Source organism: Schistocerca nitens, chromosome 5 (assembly GCF_023898315.1).
Source record: "Schistocerca nitens isolate TAMUIC-IGC-003100 chromosome 5, iqSchNite1.1, whole genome shotgun sequence".
NCBI lineage: Eukaryota > Metazoa > Arthropoda > Insecta > Orthoptera > Acrididae > Schistocerca > Schistocerca nitens.
Window position 1 is genome coordinate 70,149,415 of NC_064618.1, and position 19,446 is coordinate 70,168,860.

Consider the following 19,446-nt stretch of genomic DNA (forward strand, 5'->3'; position numbering starts at 1 on the left):
GACGACGTTCAGGTGGACATATAGTAGCATATCGGGTCTGTAGGACTGGCCATAGCAAGAATGATAAAGGCCCAGCCATAGGAAGAATGATAAAGGCCTAAAGATGTGGGAGCAGCAGACACGAGTAACTATGACTCTCTTAAGGTAGCCAAATGCCTCGTCACTCTGCGAAATTTATTTGAAAACTCGAGGATATCGTCGTTGCAGTAACTCAGACAACGTTAACGTGGACATGTTGTAGCATTTCGCTTCTGCACGAGTGGCCATAGCAAGAAGGATATAGAGGAAGGGCTTAAAAAAGTGGGAGCAGCTGCAGGAGTAACTATGTCTCGCTTAAAGTGATCAAATGCCTCGTCGCTCCGCGAAATTTATTTGAAATCTCGTGGAGCTTGTCGTTGGAATAATTGAGACAACGTTAAGGTGGACATGTAGTGGCATATCCCTTCTGAAGGACTGCCACAGTACGAATTAAAGAAAGGAAAATTTCAAAGAAGGGGAAGCAGCCGACAGCAGTAACTTTGACCCTCTTAAGGTACCCTAATGCCTCGTCACGCCGTGAAATTTATTTGAAAACTCTAGGAACTCATCGTTGTAATAACTCAGACAACGTTAAGCTGGACATGTTGTGGCATATTGCTTCTGCTGGAATGAACACAGAACGAATTAAAGAGAGGAAAGATTCAAAGAAGGGGGAGAAGCTGGCCGCAGTAACTATGACTCTCTTAAGGTAGCCAAATGCCTCGTTATCCGGCGAAGTACATTTGCTAACTCGAGAAACTCGTAGTGGGAGTAACTGTGACGACGTTCAGGTGGACATATAGTGGCATATCGGGTCTGTAGGACTGGCCATAGCAAGAATGATAAAGGCCCAGCCATAGGAAGAATGAAAAAGGCCTAAAGATGTGGGAGCAGCAGACACGAGTAACTATGACTCTCTTAAGGTAGCCAAATGCCTTGTCACTCTGCGAAATTTATTTGAAAACTCGAGGATATCGTCGTTGCAGTAACTCAGACAACGTTAACGTGGACATGTTGTAGCATTTCGCTTCTGCACGAGTGGCCATAGCAAGAAGGATATAGAGAAAGGGCTTAAAAAAGTGGGAGCAGCTGCAGGAGTAACTATGTCTCGCTTAAAGTGATCAAATGCCTCGTCGCTCCGCGAAATTTATTTGAAATCTCGTGGAGCTTGTCGTTGGAATAATTGAGACAACGTTAAGGTGGACATGTAGTGGCATATCCCTTCTGAAGGACTGCCACAGTACAAATTAAAGAAAGGAAAATTTCAAAGAAGGGGAAGCAGCCGACAGCAGTAAGTTTGACCCTCTTAAGGTACCCTAATGCCTCGTCACGCCGTGAAATTTATTTGAAAACTCTAGGAACTCATCGTTGTAATAACTCAGACAACGTTAAGCTGGACATGTTATGGCATATTGCTTCTGCTGGAATGAACACAGAACGAATTAAAGAGAGGAAAGATTCAAAGAAGGGGGAGAAGCTGGCCGCAGTAACTATGACTCTCTTAAGGTAGCCAAATGCCTCGTTATCCGGCGAAGTACATTTGCTAACTCGAGAAACTCGTAGTGGGAGTAACTGTGACGACGTTCAGGTGGACATATAGTGGCATATCGGGTCTGTAGGACTGGCCATAGCAAGAATGATAAAGGCCCAGCCATAGGAAGAATGATAAAGGCCTAAAGATGTGGGAGCAGCCGACACGAGTAACTATGACTCTCTTAAGGTAGCCAAATGCCTCGTCACTCTGCGAAATTTATTTGAAAACTCGAGGATATCGTCGTTGCAGTAACTCAGACAACGTTAACGTGGACATGTTGTAGCATTTCGCTTCTGCACGAGTGGCCATAGCAAGAAGGATATAGAGAAAGGGCTTAAAAAAGTGGGAGCAGCTGCAGGAGTAACTATGTCTCGCTTAAAGTGATCAAATGCCTCGTCGCTCCGCGAAATTTATTTGAAATCTCGTGGAGCTTGTCGTTGGAATAATTGAGACAACGTTAAGGTGGACATGTAGTGGCATATCCCTTCTGAAGGACTGCCACAGTACGAATTAAAGAAAGGAAAATTTCAAAGAAGGGGAAGCAGCCGACAGCAGTAACTTTGACCCTCTTAAGGTACCCTAATGCCTCGTCACGCCGTGAAATTTATTTGAAAACTCTAGGAACTCATCGTTGTAATAACTCAGACAACGTTAAGCTGGACATGTTGTGGCATATTGCTTCTGCTGGAATGAACACAGAACGAATTAAAGAGAGGAAAGATTCAAAGAAGGGGGAGAAGCTGGCCGCAGTAACTATGACTCTCTTAAGGTAGCCAAATGCCTCGTTATCCGGCGAAGTACATTTGCTAACTCGAGAAACTCGTAGTGGGAGTAACTGTGACGACGTTCAGGTGGACATATAGTGGCATATCGGGTCTGTAGGACTGGCCATAGCAAGAATGATAAAGGCCCAGCCATAGGAAGAATGATAAAGGCCTAAAGATGTGGGAGCAGCCGACACGAGTAACTATGACTCTCTTAAGGTAGCCAAATGCCTCGTCACTCTGCGAAATTTATTTGAAAACTCGAGGATATCGTCATTGCAGTAACTCAGACAACGTTAACGTGGACATGTTGTAGCATTTCGCTTCTGCACGAGTGGCCATAGCAAGAAGGATATAGAGAAAGGGCTTAAAAAAGTGGGAGCAGCTGCAGGAGTAACTATGTCTCGCTTAAAGTGATCAAATGCCTCGTCGCTCCGCGAAATTTATTTGAAATCTCGTGGAGCTTGTCGTTGGAATAATTGAGACAACGTTAAGGTGGACATGTAGTGGCATATCCCTTCTGAAGGACTGCCACAGTACGAATTAAAGAAAGGAAAATTTCAAAGAAGGGGAAGCAGCCGACAGCAGTAACTTTGACCCTCTTAAGGTACCCTAATGCCTCGTCACGCCGTGAAATTTATTTGAAAACTCTAGGAACTCATCGTTGTAATAACTCAGACAACGTTAAGCTGGACATGTTGTGGCATATTGCTTCTGCTGGAATGAACACAGAACGAATTAAAGAGAGGAAAGATTCAAAGAAGGGGGAGAAGCTGGCCGCAGTAACTATGACTCTCTTAAGGTAGCCAAATGCCTCGTTATCCGGCGAAGTGCATTTGCTAACTCGAGAAACTCGTAGTGGGAGTAACTGTGACGACGTTCAGGTGGACATATAGTAGCATATCGGGTCTGTAGGACTGGCCATAGCAAGAATGATAAAGGCCCAGCCATAGGAAGAATGATAAAGGCCTAAAGATGTAGGAGCAGCAGACACGAGTAACTATGACTCTCTTAAGGTAGCCAAATGCCTCGTCACTCTGCGAAATTTATTTGAAAACTCGAGGATATCGTCGTTGCAGTAACTCAGACAACGTTAACGTGGACATGTTGTAGCATTTCGCTTCTGCACGAGTGGCCATAGCAAGAAGGATATAGAGAAAGGGCTTAAAAAAGTGGGAGCAGCTGCAGGAGTAACTATGTCTCGCTTAAAGTGATCAAATGCCTCGTCGCTCCGCGAAATTTATTTGAAATCTCGTGGAGCTTGTCGTTGGAATAATTGAGACAACGTTAAGGTGGACATGTAGTGGCATATCCCTTCTGAAGGACTGCCACAGTACGAATTAAAGAAAGGAAAATTTCAAAGAAGGGGAAGCAGCCGACAGCAGTAACTTTGACCCTCTTAAGGTACCCTAATGCCTCGTCACGCCGTGAAATTTATTTGAAAACTCTAGGAACTCATCGTTGTAATAACTCAGACAACGTTAAGCTGGACATGTTGTGGCATATTGCTTCTGCTGGAATGAACACAGAACGAATTAAAGAGAGGAAAGATTCAAAGAAGGGGGAGAAGCTGGCCGCAGTAACTATGACTCTCTTAAGGTAGCCAAATGCCTCGTTATCCGGCGAAGTACATTTGCTAACTCGAGAAACTCGTAGTGGGAGTAACTGTGACGACGTTCAGGTGGACATATAGTGGCATATCGGGTCTGTAGGACTGGCCATAGCAAGAATGATAAAGGCCCAGCCATAGGAAGAATGATAAAGGCCTAAAGATGTGGGAGCAGCAGACACGAGTAACTATGACTCTCTTAAGGTAGCCAAATGCCTTGTCACTCTGCGAAATTTATTTGAAAACTCGAGGATATCGTCGTTGCAGTAACTCAGACAACGTTAACGTGGACATGTTGTAGCATTTCGCTTCTGCACGAGTGGCCATAGCAAGAAGGATATAGAGAAAGGGCTTAAAAAAGTGGGAGCAGCTGCAGGAGTAACTATGTCTCGCTTAAAGTGATCAAATGCCTCGTCGCTCCGCGAAATTTATTTGAAATCTCGTGGAGCTTGTCGTTGGAATAATTGAGACAACGTTAAGGTGGACATGTAGTGGCATATCCCTTCTGAAGGACTGCCACAGTACAAATTAAAGAAAGGAAAATTTCAAAGAAGGGGAAGCAGCCGACAGCAGTAACTTTGACCCTCTTAAGGTACCCTAATGCCTCGTCACGCCGTGAAATTTATTTGAAAACTCTAGGAACTCATCGTTGTAATAACTCAGACAACGTTAAGCTGGACATGTTGTGGCATATTGCTTCTGCTGGAATGAACACAGAACGAATTAAAGAGAGGAAAGATTCAAAGAAGGGGGAGAAGCTGGCCGCAGTAACTATGACTCTCTTAAGGTAGCCAAATGCCTCGTTATCCGGCGAAGTACATTTGCTAACTCGAGAAACTCGTAGTGGGAGTAACTGTGACGACGTTCAGGTGGACATATAGTGGCATATCGGGTCTGTAGGACTGGCCATAGCAAGAATGATAAAGGCCCAGCCATAGGAAGAATGATAAAGGCCTAAAGATGTGGGAGCAGCCGACACGAGTAACTATGACTCTCTTAAGGCAGCCAAATGCCTCGTCACTCTGCGAAATTTATTTGAAAACTCGAGGATATCGTCGTTGCAGTAACTCAGACAACGTTATCGTGGACATGTTGTAGCATTTCGCTTCTGCACGAGTGGCCATAGCAAGAAGGATATAGAGAAAGGGCTTAAAAAAGTGGGAGCAGCTGCAGGAGTAACTATGTCTCGCTTAAAGTGATCAAATGCCTCGTCGCTCCGCGAAATTTATTTGAAATCTCGTGGAGCTTGTCGTTGGAATAATTGAGACAACGTTAAGGTGGACATGTAGTGGCATATCCCTTGTGAAGGACTGCAACAGTACGAATTAAAGAAAGGAAAATTTCAAAGAAGGGGAAGCAGCCGACAGCAGTAACTTTGACCCTCTTAAGGTACCCTAATGCCTCGTCACGCCGTGAAATTTATTTGAAAACTCTAGGAACTCATCGTTGTAATAACTCAGACAACGTTAAGCTGGACATGTTGTGGCATATTGCTTCTGCTGGAATGAACACAGAACGAATTAAAGAGAGGAAAGATTCAAAGAAGGGGGAGAAGCTGGCCGCAGTAAGTATGACTCTCTTAAGGTAGCCAAATGCCTCGTTATCCGGCGAAGTGCATTTGCTAACTCGAGAAACTCGTAGTGGGAGTAACTGTGACGACGTTCAGGTGGACATATAGTAGCATATCGGGTCTGTAGGACTGGCCATAGCAAGAATGATAAAGGCCCAGCCATAGGAAGAATGATAAAGGCCTAAAGATGTGGGAGCAGCAGACACGAGTAACTATGACTCTCTTAAGGTAGCCAAATGCCTCGTCACTCTGCGAAATTTATTTGAAAACTCGAGGATATCGTCGTTGCAGTAACTCAGACAACGTTAACGTGGACATGTTGTAGCATTTCGCTTCTGCACGAGTGGCCATAGCAAGAAGGATATAGAGAAAGGGCTTAAAAAAGTGGGAGCAGCTGCAGGAGTAACTATGTCTCGCTTAAAGTGATCAAATGCCTCGTCGCTCCGCGAAATTTATTTGAAATCTCGTGGAGCTTGTCGTTGGAATAATTGAGACAACGTTAAGGTGGACATGTAGTGGCATATCCCTTCTGAAGGACTGCCACAGTACAAATTAAAGAAAGGAAAATTTCAAAGAAGGGGAAGCAGCCGACAGCAGTAAGTTTGACCCTCTTAAGGTACCCTAATGCCTCGTCACGCCGTGAAATTTATTTGAAAACTCTAGGAACTCATCGTTGTAATAACTCAGACAACGTTAAGCTGGACATGTTATGGCATATTGCTTCTGCTGGAATGAACACAGAACGAATTAAAGAGAGGAAAGATTCAAAGAAGGGGGAGAAGCTGGCCGCAGTAACTATGACTCTCTTAAGGTAGCCAAATGCCTCGTTATCCGGCGAAGTACATTTGCTAACTCGAGAAACTCGTAGTGGGAGTAACTGTGACGACGTTCAGGTGGACATATAGTGGCATATCGGGTCTGTAGGACTGGCCATAGCAAGAATGATAAAGGCCCAGCCATAGGAAGAATGATAAAGGCCTAAAGATGTGGGAGCAGCCGACACGAGTAACTATGACTCTCTTAAGGTAGCCAAATGCCTCGTCACTCTGCGAAATTTATTTGAAAACTCGAGGATATCGTCGTTGCAGTAACTCAGACAACGTTAACGTGGACATGTTGTAGCATTTCGCTTCTGCACGAGTGGCCATAGCAAGAAGGATATAGAGAAAGGGCTTAAAAAAGTGGGAGCAGCTGCAGGAGTAACTATGTCTCGCTTAAAGTGATCAAATGCCTCGTCGCTCCGCGAAATTTATTTGAAATCTCGTGGAGCTTGTCGTTGGAATAATTGAGACAACGTTAAGGTGGACATGTAGTGGCATATCCCTTCTGAAGGACTGCCACAGTACGAATTAAAGAAAGGAAAATTTCAAAGAAGGGGAAGCAGCCGACAGCAGTAACTTTGACCCTCTTAAGGTACCCTAATGCCTCGTCACGCCGTGAAATTTATTTGAAAACTCTAGGAACTCATCGTTGTAATAACTCAGACAACGTTAAGCTGGACATGTTGTGGCATATTGCTTCTGCTGGAATGAACACAGAACGAATTAAAGAGAGGAAAGATTCAAAGAAGGGGGAGAAGCTGGCCGCAGTAACTATGACTCTCTTAAGGTAGCCAAATGCCTCGTTATCCGGCGAAGTACATTTGCTAACTCGAGAAACTCGTAGTGGGAGTAACTGTGACGACGTTCAGGTGGACATATAGTGGCATATCGGGTCTGTAGGACTGGCCATAGCAAGAATGATAAAGGCCCAGCCATAGGAAGAATGATAAAGGCCTAAAGATGTGGGAGCAGCCGACACGAGTAACTATGACTCTCTTAAGGTAGCCAAATGCCTCGTCACTCTGCGAAATTTATTTGAAAACTCGAGGATATCGTCGTTGCAGTAACTCAGACAACGTTAACGTGGACATGTTGTAGCATTTCGCTTCTGCACGAGTGGCCATAGCAAGAAGGATATAGAGAAAGGGCTTAAAAAAGTGGGAGCAGCTGCAGGAGTAACTATGTCTCGCTTAAAGTGATCAAATGCCTCGTCGCTCCGCGAAATTTATTTGAAATCTCGTGGAGCTTGTCGTTGGAATAATTGAGACAACGTTAAGGTGGACATGTAGTGGCATATCCCTTCTGAAGGACTGCCACAGTACGAATTAAAGAAAGGAAAATTTCAAAGAAGGGGAAGCAGCCGACAGCAGTAACTTTGACCCTCTTAAGGTACCCTAATGCCTCGTCACGCCGTGAAATTTATTTGAAAACTCTAGGAACTCATCGTTGTAATAACTCAGACAACGTTAAGCTGGACATGTTGTGGCATATTGCTTCTGCTGGAATGAACACAGAACGAATTAAAGAGAGGAAAGATTCAAAGAAGGGGGAGAAGCTGGCCGCAGTAACTATGACTCTCTTAAGGTAGCCAAATGCCTCGTTATCCGGCGAAGTGCATTTGCTAACTCGAGAAACTCGTAGTGGGAGTAACTGTGACGACGTTCAGGTGGACATATAGTAGCATATCGGGTCTGTAGGACTGGCCATAGCAAGAATGATAAAGGCCCAGCCATAGGAAGAATGATAAAGGCCTAAAGATGTGGGAGCAGCAGACACGAGTAACTATGACTCTCTTAAGGTAGCCAAATGCCTCGTCACTCTGCGAAATTTATTTGAAAACTCGAGGATATCGTCGTTGCAGTAACTCAGACAACGTTAACGTGGACATGTTGTAGCATTTCGCTTCTGCACGAGTGGCCATAGCAAGAAGGATATAGAGAAAGGGCTTAAAAAAGTGGGAGCAGCTGCAGGAGTAACTATGTCTCGCTTAAAGTGATCAAATGCCTCGTCGCTCCGCGAAATTTATTTGAAATCTCGTGGAGCTTGTCGTTGGAATAATTGAGACAACGTTAAGGTGGACATGTAGTGGCATATCCCTTCTGAAGGACTGCCACAGTACGAATTAAAGAAAGGAAAATTTCAAAGAAGGGGAAGCAGCCGACAGCAGTAACTTTGACCCTCTTAAGGTACCCTAATGCCTCGTCACGCCGTGAAATTTATTTGAAAACTCTAGGAACTCATCGTTGTAATAACTCAGACAACGTTAAGCTGGACATGTTGTGGCATATTGCTTCTGCTGGAATGAACACAGAACGAATTAAAGAGAGGAAAGATTCAAAGAAGGGGGAGAAGCTGGCCGCAGTAACTATGACTCTCTTAAGGTAGCCAAATGCCTCGTTATCCGGCGAAGTACATTTGCTAACTCGAGAAACTCGTAGTGGGAGTAACTGTGACGACGTTCAGGTGGACATATAGTGGCATATCGGGTCTGTAGGACTGGCCATAGCAAGAATGATAAAGGCCCAGCCATAGGAAGAATGATAAAGGCCTAAAGATGTGGGAGCAGCAGACACGAGTAACTATGACTCTCTTAAGGTAGCCAAATGCCTTGTCACTCTGCGAAATTTATTTGAAAACTCGAGGATATCGTCGTTGCAGTAACTCAGACAACGTTAACGTGGACATGTTGTAGCATTTCGCTTCTGCACGAGTGGCCATAGCAAGAAGGATATAGAGAAAGGGCTTAAAAAAGTGGGAGCAGCTGCAGGAGTAACTATGTCTCGCTTAAAGTGATCAAATGCCTCGTCGCTCCGCGAAATTTATTTGAAATCTCGTGGAGCTTGTCGTTGGAATAATTGAGACAACGTTAAGGTGGACATGTAGTGGCATATCCCTTCTGAAGGACTGCCACAGTACAAATTAAAGAAAGGAAAATTTCAAAGAAGGGGAAGCAGCCGACAGCAGTAACTTTGACCCTCTTAAGGTACCCTAATGCCTCGTCACGCCGTGAAATTTATTTGAAAACTCTAGGAACTCATCGTTGTAATAACTCAGACAACGTTAAGCTGGACATGTTGTGGCATATTGCTTCTGCTGGAATGAACACAGAACGAATTAAAGAGAGGAAAGATTCAAAGAAGGGGGAGAAGCTGGCCGCAGTAACTATGACTCTCTTAAGGTAGCCAAATGCCTCGTTATCCGGCGAAGTACATTTGCTAACTCGAGAAACTCGTAGTGGGAGTAACTGTGACGACGTTCAGGTGGACATATAGTGGCATATCGGGTCTGTAGGACTGGCCATAGCAAGAATGATAAAGGCCCAGCCATAGGAAGAATGATAAAGGCCTAAAGATGTGGGAGCAGCCGACACGAGTAACTATGACTCTCTTAAGGTAGCCAAATGCCTCGTCACTCTGCGAAATTTATTTGAAAACTCGAGGATATCGTCGTTGCAGTAACTCAGACAACGTTATCGTGGACATGTTGTAGCATTTCGCTTCTGCACGAGTGGCCATAGCAAGAAGGATATAGAGAAAGGGCTTAAAAAAGTGGGAGCAGCTGCAGGAGTAACTATGTCTCGCTTAAAGTGATCAAATGCCTCGTCGCTCCGCGAAATTTATTTGAAATCTCGTGGAGCTTGTCGTTGGAATAATTGAGACAACGTTAAGGTGGACATGTAGTGGCATATCCCTTGTGAAGGACTGCAACAGTACGAATTAAAGAAAGGAAAATTTCAAAGAAGGGGAAGCAGCCGACAGCAGTAACTTTGACCCTCTTAAGGTACCCTAATGCCTCGTCACGCCGTGAAATTTATTTGAAAACTCTAGGAACTCATCGTTGTAATAACTCAGACAACGTTAAGCTGGACATGTTGTGGCATATTGCTTCTGCTGGAATGAACACAGAACGAATTAAAGAGAGGAAAGATTCAAAGAAGGGGGAGAAGCTGGCCGCAGTAAGTATGACTCTCTTAAGGTAGCCAAATGCCTCGTTATCCGGCGAAGTGCATTTGCTAACTCGAGAAACTCGTAGTGGGAGTAACTGTGACGACGTTCAGGTGGACATATAGTAGCATATCGGGTCTGTAGGACTGGCCATAGCAAGAATGATAAAGGCCCAGCCATAGGAAGAATGATAAAGGCCTAAAGATGTGGGAGCAGCAGACACGAGTAACTATGACTCTCTTAAGGTAGCCAAATGCCTCGTCACTCTGCGAAATTTATTTGAAAACTCGAGGATATCGTCGTTGCAGTAACTCAGACAACGTTAACGTGGACATGTTGTAGCATTTCGCTTCTGCACGAGTGGCCATAGCAAGAAGGATATAGAGAAAGGGCTTAAAAAAGTGGGAGCAGCTGCAGGAGTAACTATGTCTCGCTTAAAGTGATCAAATGCCTCGTCGCTCCGCGAAATTTATTTGAAATCTCGTGGAGCTTGTCGTTGGAATAATTGAGACAACGTTAAGGTGGACATGTAGTGGCATATCCCTTCTGAAGGACTGCCACAGTACGAATTAAAGAAAGGAAAATTTCAAAGAAGGGGAAGCAGCCGACAGCAGTAACTTTGACCCTCTTAAGGTACCCTAATGCCTCGTCACGCCGTGAAATTTATTTGAAAACTCTAGGAACTCATCGTTGTAATAACTCAGACAACGTTAAGCTGGACATGTTGTGGCATATTGCTTCTGCTGGAATGAACACAGAACGAATTAAAGAGAGGAAAGATTCAAAGAAGGGGGAGAAGCTGGCCGCAGTAACTATGACTCTCTTAAGGTAGCCAAATGCCTCGTTATCCGGCGAAGTACATTTGCTAACTCGAGAAACTCGTAGTGGGAGTAACTGTGACGACGTTCAGGTGGACATATAGTGGCATATCGGGTCTGTAGGACTGGCCATAGCAAGAATGATAAAGGCCCAGCCATAGGAAGAATGATAAAGGCCTAAAGATGTGGGAGCAGCAGACACGAGTAACTATGACTCTCTTAAGGTAGCCAAATGCCTTGTCACTCTGCGAAATTTATTTGAAAACTCGAGGATATCGTCGTTGCAGTAACTCAGACAACGTTAACGTGGACATGTTGTAGCATTTCGCTTCTGCACGAGTGGCCATAGCAAGAAGGATATAGAGAAAGGGCTTAAAAAAGTGGGAGCAGCTGCAGGAGTAACTATGTCTCGCTTAAAGTGATCAAATGCCTCGTCGCTCCGCGAAATTTATTTGAAATCTCGTGGAGCTTGTCGTTGGAATAATTGAGACAACGTTAAGGTGGACATGTAGTGGCATATCCCTTCTGAAGGACTGCCACAGTACGAATTAAAGAAAGGAAAATTTCAAAGAAGGGGAAGCAGCCGACAGCAGTAACTTTGACCCTCTTAAGGTACCCTAATGCCTCGTCACGCCGTGAAATTTATTTGAAAACTCTAGGAACTCATCGTTGTAATAACTCAGACAACGTTAAGCTGGACATGTTGTGGCATATTGCTTCTGCTGGAATGAACACAGAACGAATTAAAGAGAGGAAAGATTCAAAGAAGGGGGAGAAGCTGGCCGCAGTAACTATGACTCTCTTAAGGTAGCCAAATGCCTCGTTATCCGGCGAAGTACATTTGCTAACTCGAGAAACTCGTAGTGGGAGTAACTGTGACGACGTTCAGGTGGACATATAGTGGCATATCGGGTCTGTAGGACTGGCCATAGCAAGAATGATAAAGGCCCAGCCATAGGAAGAATGATAAAGGCCTAAAGATGTGGGAGCAGCAGACACGAGTAACTATGACTCTCTTAAGGTAGCCAAATGCCTTGTCACTCTGCGAAATTTATTTGAAAACTCGAGGATATCGTCGTTGCAGTAACTCAGACAACGTTAACGTGGACATGTTGTAGCATTTCGCTTCTGCACGAGTGGCCATAGCAAGAAGGATATAGAGAAAGGGCTTAAAAAAGTGGGAGCAGCTGCAGGAGTAACTATGTCTCGCTTAAAGTGATCAAATGCCTCGTCGCTCCGCGAAATTTATTTGAAATCTCGTGGAGCTTGTCGTTGGAATAATTGAGACAACGTTAAGGTGGACATGTAGTGGCATATCCCTTCTGAAGGACTGCCACAGTACAAATTAAAGAAAGGAAAATTTCAAAGAAGGGGAAGCAGCCGACAGCAGTAACTTTGACCCTCTTAAGGTACCCTAATGCCTCGTCACGCCGTGAAATTTATTTGAAAACTCTAGGAACTCATCGTTGTAATAACTCAGACAACGTTAAGCTGGACATGTTGTGGCATATTGCTTCTGCTGGAATGAACACAGAACGAATTAAAGAGAGGAAAGATTCAAAGAAGGGGGAGAAGCTGGCCGCAGTAACTATGACTCTCTTAAGGTAGCCAAATGCCTCGTTATCCGGCGAAGTACATTTGCTAACTCGAGAAACTCGTAGTGGGAGTAACTGTGACGACGTTCAGGTGGACATATAGTGGCATATCGGGTCTGTAGGACTGGCCATAGCAAGAATGATAAAGGCCCAGCCATAGGAAGAATGATAAAGGCCTAAAGATGTGGGAGCAGCCGACACGAGTAACTATGACTCTCTTAAGGTAGCCAAATGCCTCGTCACTCTGCGAAATTTATTTGAAAACTCGAGGATATCGTCGTTGCAGTAACTCAGACAACGTTATCGTGGACATGTTGTAGCATATCGCTTCTGCACGAGTGGCCATAGCAAGAAGGATATAGAGAAAGGGCTTAAAAAAGTGGGAGCAGCTGCAGGAGTAACTATGTCTCGCTTAAAGTGATCAAATGCCTCGTCGCTCCGCGAAATTTATTTGAAATCTCGTGGAGCTTGTCGTTGGAATAATTGAGACAACGTTAAGGTGGACATGTAGTGGCATATCCCTTGTGAAGGACTGCAACAGTACGAATTAAAGAAAGGAAAATTTCAAAGAAGGGGAAGCAGCCGACAGCAGTAACTTTGACCCTCTTAAGGTACCCTAATGCCTCGTCACGCCGTGAAATTTATTTGAAAACTCTAGGAACTCATCGTTGTAATAACTCAGACAACGTTAAGCTGGACATGTTGTGGCATATTGCTTCTGCTGGAATGAACACAGAACGAATTAAAGAGAGGAAAGATTCAAAGAAGGGGGAGAAGCTGGCCGCAGTAACTATGACTCTCTTAAGGTAGCCAAATGCCTCGTTATCCGGCGAAGTGCATTTGCTAACTCGAGAAACTCGTAGTGGGAGTAACTGTGACGACGTTCAGGTGGACATATAGTAGCATATCGGGTCTGTAGGACTGGCCATAGCAAGAATGATAAAGGCCCAGCCATAGGAAGAATGATAAAGGCCTAAAGATGTGGGAGCAGCAGACACTAGTAACTATGACTCTCTTAAGGTAGCCAAATGCCTCGTCACTCTGCGAAATTTATTTGAAAACTCGAGGATATCGACGTTGCAGTAACTCAGACAACGTTAACGTGGACATGTTGTAGCATTTCGCTTCTGCACGAGTGGCCATAGCAAGAAGTATATAGAGAAAGGGCTTAAAAAAGTGGGAGCAGCTGCAGGAGTAACTATGTCTCGCTTAAAGTGATCAAATGCCTCGTCGCTCCGCGAAATTTATTTGAAATCTCGTGGAGCTTGTCGTTGGAATAATTGAGACAACGTTAAGGTGGACATGTAGTGGCATATCCCTTCTGAAGGACTGCCACAGTACGAATTAAAGAAAGGAAAATTTCAAAGAAGGGGAAGCAGCCGACAGCAGTAACTTTGACCCTCTTAAGGTACCCTAATGCCTCGTCACGCCGTGAAATTTATTTGAAAACTCTAGGAACTCATCGTTGTAATAACTCAGACAACGTTAAGCTGGACATGTTGTGGCATATTGCTTCTGCTGGAATGAACACAGAACGAATTAAAGAGAGGAAAGATTCAAAGAAGGGGGAGAAGCTGGCCGCAGTAACTATGACTCTCTTAAGGTAGCCAAATGCCTCGTTATCCGGCGAAGTACATTTGCTAACTCGAGAAACTCGTAGTGGGAGTAACTGTGACGACGTTCAGGTGGACATATAGTGGCATATCGGGTCTGTAGGACTGGCCATAGCAAGAATGATAAAGGCCCAGCCATAGGAAGAATGATAAAGGCCTAAAGATGTGGGAGCAGCCGACACGAGTAACTATGACTCTCTTAAGGTAGCCAAATGCCTCGTCACTCTGCGAAATTTATTTGAAAACTCGAGGATATCGTCGTTGCAGTAACTCAGACAACGTTATCGTGGACATGTTGTAGCATTTCGCTTCTGCACGAGTGGCCATAGCAAGAAGGATATAGAGAAAGGGCTTAAAAAAGTGGGAGCAGCTGCAGGAGTAACTATGTCTCGCTTAAAGTGATCAAATGCCTCGTCGCTCCGCGAAATTTATTTGAAATCTCGTGGAGCTTGTCGTTGGAATAATTGAGACAACGTTTAGGTGGACATGTAGTGGCATATCCCTTGTGAAGGACTGCAACAGTACGAATTAAAGAAAGGAAAATTTCAAAGAAGGGGAAGCAGCCGACAGCAGTAACTTTGACCCTCTTAAGGTACCCTAATGCCTCGTCACGCCGTGAAATTTATTTGAAAACTCTAGGAACTCATCGTTGTAATAACTCAGACAACGTTAAGCTGGACATGTTGTGGCATATTGCTTCTGCTGGAATGAACACAGAACGAATTAAAGAGAGGAAAGATTCAAAGAAGGGGGAGAAGCTGGCCGCAGTAACTATGACTCTCTTAAGGTAGCCAAATGCCTCGTTATCCGGCGAAGTGCATTTGCTAACTCGAGAAACTCGTAGTGGGAGTAACTGTGACGACGTTCAGGTGGACATATAGTAGCATATCGGGTCTGTAGGACTGGCCATAGCAAGAATGATAAAGGCCCAGCCATAGGAAGAATGATAAAGGCCTAAAGATGTGGGAGCAGCAGACACGAGTAACTATGACTCTCTTAAGGTAGCCAAATGCCTCGTCACTCTGCGAAATTTATTTGAAAACTCGAGGATATCGTCGTTGCAGTAACTCAGACAACGTTAACGTGGACATGTTGTAGCATTTCGCTTCTGCACGAGTGGCCATAGCAAGAAGGATATAGAGAAAGGGCTTAAAAAAGTGGGAGCAGCTGCAGGAGTAACTATGTCTCGCTTAAAGTGATCAAATGCCTCGTCGCTCCGCGAAATTTATTTGAAATCTCGTGGAGCTTGTCGTTGGAATAATTGAGACAACGTTAAGGTGGGCATGTAGTGGCATATCCCTTCTGAAGGACTGCCACAGTACGAATTAAAGAAAGGAAAATTTCAAAGAAGGGGAAGCAGCCGACAGCAGTAACTTTGACCCTCTTAAGGTACCCTAATGCCTCGTCACGCCGTGAAATTTATTTGAAAACTCTAGGAACTCATCGTTGTAATAACTCAGACAACGTTAAGCTGGACATGTTGTGGCATATTGCTTCTGCTGGAATGAACACAGAACGAATTAAAGAGAGGAAAGATTCAAAGAAGGGGGAGAAGCTGGCCGCAGTAACTATGACTCTCTTAAGGTAGCCAAATGCCTCGTTATCCGGCGAAGTACATTTGCTAACTCGAGAAACTCGTAGTGGGAGTAACTGTGACGACGTTCAGGTGGACATATAGTGGCATATCGGGTCTGTAGGACTGGCCATAGCAAGAATGATAAAGGCCCAGCCATAGGAAGAATGATAAAGGCCTAAAGATGTGGGAGCAGCAGACACGAGTAACTATGACTCTCTTAAGGTAGCCAAATGCCTCGTCACTCTGCGAAATTTATTTGAAAACTCGAGGATATCGTCGTTGCAGTAACTCAGACAACGTTAACGTGGACATGTTGTAGCATTTCGCTTCTGCACGAGTGGCCATAGCAAGAAGGATATAGAGAAAGGGCTTAAAAAAGTGGGAGCAGCTGCAGGAGTAACTATGTCTCGCTTAAAGTGATCAAATGCCTCGTCGCTCCGCGAAATTTATTTGAAATCTCGTGGAGCTTGTCGTTGGAATAATTGAGACAACGTTAAGGTGGGCATGTAGTGGCATATCCCTTCTGAAGGACTGCCACAGTACGAATTAAAGAAAGGAAAATTTCAAAGAAGGGGAAGCAGCCGACAGCAGTAACTTTGACCCTCTTAAGGTACCCTAATGCCTCGTCACGCCGTGAAATTTATTTGAAAACTCTAGGAACTCATCGTTGTAATAACTCAGACAACGTTAAGCTGGACATGTTGTGGCATATTGCTTCTGCTGGAATGAACACAGAACGAATTAAAGAGAGGAAAGATTCAAAGAAGGGGGAGAAGCTGGCCGCAGTAACTATGACTCTCTTAAGGTAGCCAAATGCCTCGTTATCCGGCGAAGTACATTTGCTAACTCGAGAAACTCGTAGTGGGAGTAACTGTGACGACGTTCAGGTGGACATATAGTGGCATATCGGGTCTGTAGGACTGGCCATAGCAAGAATGATAAAGGCCCAGCCATAGGAAGAATGATAAAGGCCTAAAGATGTGGGAGCAGCAGACACGAGTAACTATGACTCTCTTAAGGTAGCCAAATGCCTCGTCACTCTGCGAAATTTATTTGAAAACTCGAGGATATCGTCGTTGCAGTAACTCAGACAACGTTAACGTGGACATGTTGTAGCATTTCGCTTCTGCACGAGTGGCCATAGCAAGAAGGATATAGAGAAAGGGCTTAAAAAAGTGGGAGCAGCTGCAGGAGTAACTATGTCTCGCTTAAAGTGATCAAATGCCTCGTCGCTCCGCGAAATTTATTTGAAATCTCGTGGAGCTTGTCGTTGGAATAATTGAGACAACGTTAAGGTGGGCATGTAGTGGCATATCCCTTCTGAAGGACTGCCACAGTACGAATTAAAGAAAGGAAAATTTCAAAGAAGGGGAAGCAGCCGACAGCAGTAACTTTGACCCTCTTAAGGTACCCTAATGCCTCGTCACGCCGTGAAATTTATTTGAAAACTCTAGGAACTCATCGTTGTAATAACTCAGACAACGTTAAGCTGGACATGTTGTGGCATATTGCTTCTGCTGGAATGAACACAGAACGAATTAAAGAGAGGAAAGATTCAAAGAAGGGGGAGAAGCTGGCCGCAGTAACTATGACTCTCTTAAGGTAGCCAAATGCCTCGTTATCCGGCGAAGTACATTTGCTAACTCGAGAAACTCGTAGTGGGAGTAACTGTGACGACGTTCAGGTGGACATATAGTGGCATATCGGGTCTGTAGGACTGGCCATAGCAAGAATGATAAAGGCCCAGCCATAGGAAGAATGATAAAGGCCTAAAGATGTGGGAGCAGCAGACACGAGTAACTATGACTCTCTTAAGGTAGCCAAATGCCTCGTCACTCTGCGAAATTTATTTGAAAACTCGAGGATATCGTCGTTGCAGTAACTCAGACAACGTTAACGTGGACATGTTGTAGCATTTCGCTTCTGCACGAGTGGCCATAGCAAGAAGGATATAGAGAAAGGGCTTAAAAAAGTGGGAGCAGCTGCAGGAGTAACTATGTCTCGCTTAAAGTGATCAAATGCCTCGTCGCTCCGCGAAATTTATTTGAAATCTCGTGGAGCTTGTCGTTGGAATAATTGAGACAACGTTAAGGTGGGCATGTAGTGGCATATCCCTTCTGAAGGACTGCCACAGTACGAATTAAAGAAAGGAAAATTTCAAAGAAGGGGAAGCAGCCGACAGCAGTAACTTTGACCCTCTTAAGGTACCCTAATGCCTCGTCACGCCGTGAAATTTATTTGAAAACTCTAGGAACTCATCGTTGTAATAACTCAGACAACGTTAAGCTGGACATGTTGTGGCATATTGCTTCTGCTGGAATGAACACAGAACGAATTAAAGAGAGGAAAGATTCAAAGAAGGGGGAGAAGCTGGCCGCAGTAACTATGACTCTCTTAAGGTAGCCAAATGCCTCGTTATCCGGCGAAGTACATTTGCTAACTCGAGAAACTCGTAGTGGGAGTAACTGTGACGACGTTCAGGTGGACATATAGTGGCATATCGGGTCTGTAGGACTGGCCATAGCAAGAATGATAAAGGCCCAGCCATAGGAAGAATGATAAAGGCCTAAAGATGTGGGAGCAGCAGACACGAGTAACTATGACTCTCTTAAGGTAGCCAAATGCCTTGTCACTCTGCGAAATTTATTTGAAAACTCGAGGATATCGTCGTTGCAGTAACTCAGACAACGTTAACGTGGACATGTTGTAGCATTTCGCTTCTGCACGAGTGGCCATAGCAAGAAGGATATAGAGAAAGGGCTTAAAAAAGTGGGAGCAGCTGCAGGAGTAACTATGTCTCGCTTAAAGTGATCAAATGCCTCGTCGCTCCGCGAAATTTATTTGAAATCTCGTGGAGCTTGTCGTTGGAATAATTGAGACAACGTTAAGGTGGACATGTAGTGGCATATCCCTTCTGAAGGACTGCCACAGTACAAATTAAAGAAAGGAAAATTTCAAAGAAGGGGAAGCAGCCGACAGCAGTAACTTTGACCCTCTTAAGGTACCCTAATGCCTCGTCACGCCGTGAAATTTATTTGAAAACTCTAGGAACTCATCGTTGTAATAACTCAGACAACGTTAAGCTGGACATGTTGTGGCATATTGCTTCTGCTGGAATGAACACAGAACGAATTAAAGAGAGGAAAGATTCAAAGAAGGGGGAGAAGCTGGCCGCAGTAACTATGACTCTCTTAAGGTAGCCAAATGCCTCGTTATCCGGCGAAGTGCATTTGCTAACTCGAGAAACTCGTAGTGGGAGTAACTGTGACGACGTTCAGGTGGACATATAGTAGCATATCGGGTCTGTAGGACTGGCCATAGCAAGAATGATAAAGGCCCAGCCATAGGAAGAATGATAAAGGCCTAAAGATGTGGGAGCAGCAGACACGAGTAACTATGACTCTCTTAAGGTAGCCAAATGCCTCGTCACTCTGCGAAATTTATTTGAAAACTCGAGGATATCGTCGTTGCAGTAACTCAGACAACGTTAACGTGGACATGTTGTAGCATTTCGCTTCTGCACGAGTGGCCATAGCAAGAAGGATATAGAGAAAGGGCTTAAAAAAGTGGGAGCAGCTGCAGGA